We start from the raw sequence: 3,429 nt of genomic DNA, 5'->3' as shown, positions 1-3,429 counted from the left end.
TCTCTGGCTGACGTGGTTCCTAAAATATGGTGTATGGCCAGGGCTGGGAACACCACCTCCATCACCCCAGCACACGCACGCACACACACACACGTGCACGCACGCACGCGCACACACACACACACGCGCATGCACGCACACACACACACACACACACACGACAGTTCATTCAGTCCAGAAACTCACAGGGGCCATGGCCAGCTAGGGAGTGTCATGCCCTGGCACCGTTTCTGATCACAAATCAGGGACCCTCTAAGCACCCTGATGTCTCCCTGATAAGGCGTGGACAGCACCCACCTGGAGCCAGGTCCTACCCTGGGCACTGGGGTGACCACAATAGGTCAGACTAGCCTCCAGTTACCCCCCGTCTGGGGAAGGGGAAGACAGGTATGTAAATGATTATGATAGCCTGTGATGATTACAACACCGTCACGGGGAAAGCCTGAGGGACCTAGGACAGCCAGAGGAGGCTTCCTGGAGGAGGTTTCACCGAGCTGAGTCTGAAGGATGAAGGGGCAGCAGTGAGCAAACTGGGGGAGGATGTTTTGGGCTGAAGCGGCAGGATGTGGAAGGCCTTGTGGAGGTGGGGAGAGGCTGGGGAGGCAGCCTAGCGTGGCTGCAAGTGCGGAGGGGCGGGAGAGGAGGCTGCCAGGGTCTCGGCGCCTGGATCACGAAGAGCCTTTGTGTACATCAGGGTTCTTTGGCTGCAAGCCCACCCTGGCTAACTTCAGCCAAGAAGAGCATTTACAGGAAGGAGATGCTTGCAAGCAACAGGAACCTTAGTGAACCAGGTTTATTGAAAACAATGACGACAACAACAAAAGGGTGGTCGTGATGTTTCTTGGCTCACATAAACGAAAAATCCAGGGAATCTGGTCAGGCGTGGTTGGACCCAGGAATCAAATTCTTCAGTCATCTCTTTCTCTTTTTCTCCACCTCTTGCCTTCTTCCTCCCGGGCTGAGCTGCCTGAGAGTGAAGCTGGCAGAGAGTACGAGGCAGTCTGAGTTGGGCTCCATCCCCAGTACCAAATGAGACCTAATAGAGCCTTGAATGCTGTGCCCAGGAGCATGGGCTCATCCTGGGACAGGGGAAGTCTTTGAGGGTTTTTGGGCAGGGGAGTTACAGGATCGGGCTTGGGTTTTAGAAAGGAAGAGACCAAAGTCAGGGACCCATAAGAAGGCTGGTGAAGTCCTCTTGTGGAGAAGGAGAGAAGGGGATTTGAGAGGAATTGTCAACCTTCTGGAGTTGTCAGCTTTTCTTGGGGATAGCAGATTTCTTCATGGGTTTTATCTGCTCTTTATCAGATCCCCAAACATCTGATAAAGTGAGGCTCTAATAGAGATGGACAGTGACCTCCCTTTCACACATGAGGGAATTGAGGCCCAGAGACATCAAGTGACTTTCCTGAGGCCACACAGCAGTCAGGGGTTAGATTAAGTGCCTTTTCATTCTGCTTTAAGTGGAGGCTAAAAGGGCTGGGGCCACAGTCTGTGTGAGTTCTTGCTTCTTGTGAAGATCCATATGAAGAGGCCCCCCAGAAGCCCCCATCAAATGGGGATTGGGGGCAGAGGTCACAGGCGGAGGGGCCTAGCCTTTCCTCCAGCCTTGCATCCTCATCAAGAAGATGCCAAGGGGCCATGGCCGTGTGTCCTGAGGACCAGCTGAGGTGATACCCCCATCCTCATTCCCACCCCAACCCTGGCTCGAAGCCAAAGAACGGGCTGAGGTGTATAGTGGAATTGTGCCCTGTGGCCAGGCGGCTGGGAGGCGGCTGGCCCGAGGAACAGGAAATAGCTGTGTTTGGGGAAGTCACGTGGCCCGGGCCAAGCCAAGGCAGCCCACCATTGCTAGGCAGCCCTCACCGCGGCCCTATCAATGCCCCATTTGAGGCTCATGCAGGGGTCCTTTGACGGGGCTGGTTGGACCCACTGAGAGGGCCTGTTTGAACTAGACGCCTGGAAAGGAGCTGGCCCCAGGAAAGAGGGACTTCGTGCAGTCCAGGCAGGTGAGCGCCGCCCGGACGGGCTGTCTCTCGGAGGGAAGGAGAGTCGACAAAATCAAGCCCTTGTGGCTGAGCGGGAGGGCACACCCCAGTTTCTCAGGGCTGTGACGGTAGCAGGAACGGTCACTGAGTGGGCTCTTCAGTGTGTCATCTCTGTGACTCTCCCATCTGCCCCCCGCGCAGGTGCCGTGCAAGGACGCTTCCTGGGGCTCAGGACGGGCAAGCCACTTGCCCAAATTCACCATCGGTTAAGGGGCAGAGCTGGGCTTTGACTCCGACAGGCCTGATGGAGCCCGAACTTCTTCCTCTGGTCCTTCCTGGCCCACCTCAGGCACCCTGCAGGGTGAGCAGAGTGATGACATGATTCCGAAACTTGAAGAGCCCCTTGAAGATGGGGACTGAGGCATAGTCATCATTGAACGTCCCGGCACCGAGGACAGGCCTGGCTCTAGAGCCCTACGCTGCTTGTGGTAGAGGAGGCATCCGTTGTGGGTGCAGGACCCGGACAGGGGGTGACGGGGGAAGTGGTCCAGGTGAGGTATGTTGGGGGCACAAACTCAGGCTGTGCCCATGGGGCTGGGTAGATTCACGAGGCATTTGGGAAGCAGGACCTGCAGGGCAGAAGTGAGGAAGAGGAGGTTCACGAGACTCGTGCCCAGGTTTGGAGAGTCTTTGGGATGGTGGTGCCCAGCTCTGAGCTGAGGATATAGGACGGGGGACAAAAGAAGATGCACTAAGCTTGCATTTGAGCTACCCTGGGGACCACATGATGGGAGTTACTCAAGAGGCAGCTGTGTCTATAGGTCTGGAGTCAGGAGAGTGAGGAAGGAGGGAGGTTGAGATGTGAGTGCCATCTGTGGACATGTGGGTGGGATGTCATGTGGATGGGGTGTCACCAAGTGGTTGGGTTCACAGAGGTGTTAACCCATCAGCAGGACGTGATACTGGCCCATGGCCTCCCAGGGCATGCCCTCACGTGAAAGCACACGTCTCCTTGCCCTGTCCAGCCTCTGGCTTCCAGCCCGCCTGACTGCTTGTAGGGACTGAGACCAAGACAGCATGTGTGAGGTCTGATGGCCCATGAGAGAGAGTGGTTCACACACACGGAGGCTGTGGCCTGAAGGGGCCATAAATCGGAAGGACAGCGCAGCTACACTGCTATAGCCCGCAGGCGGCGGGGGTGAGTATATGCACATGGCGGATGAAGAAGCCTTGCCCTGGATTTATGGGCAAGTTCTCCATTCTGTGAGGTCTCTGCTGACTTTGGGGAGACCAGGGATTCATGTCCAATCAGGCAATGAAATCTCCGATTTGCAATGAAATAGCTTTAAGTCTCAAAGACTCAAGTTTTTTTTTTTTTTCCACACACACACACTGTATTTTATTTTTACAAGAGATAAATAGACTGACACCAAGCATTGTACAT

Source organism: Balaenoptera acutorostrata, chromosome 1 (assembly GCF_949987535.1).
Source record: "Balaenoptera acutorostrata chromosome 1, mBalAcu1.1, whole genome shotgun sequence".
NCBI classification, from domain to species: domain Eukaryota; kingdom Metazoa; phylum Chordata; class Mammalia; order Artiodactyla; family Balaenopteridae; genus Balaenoptera; species Balaenoptera acutorostrata.
The sequence above is the reverse complement of the archived record's forward strand: the minus strand, read 5'-3'. Positions refer to the sequence as shown.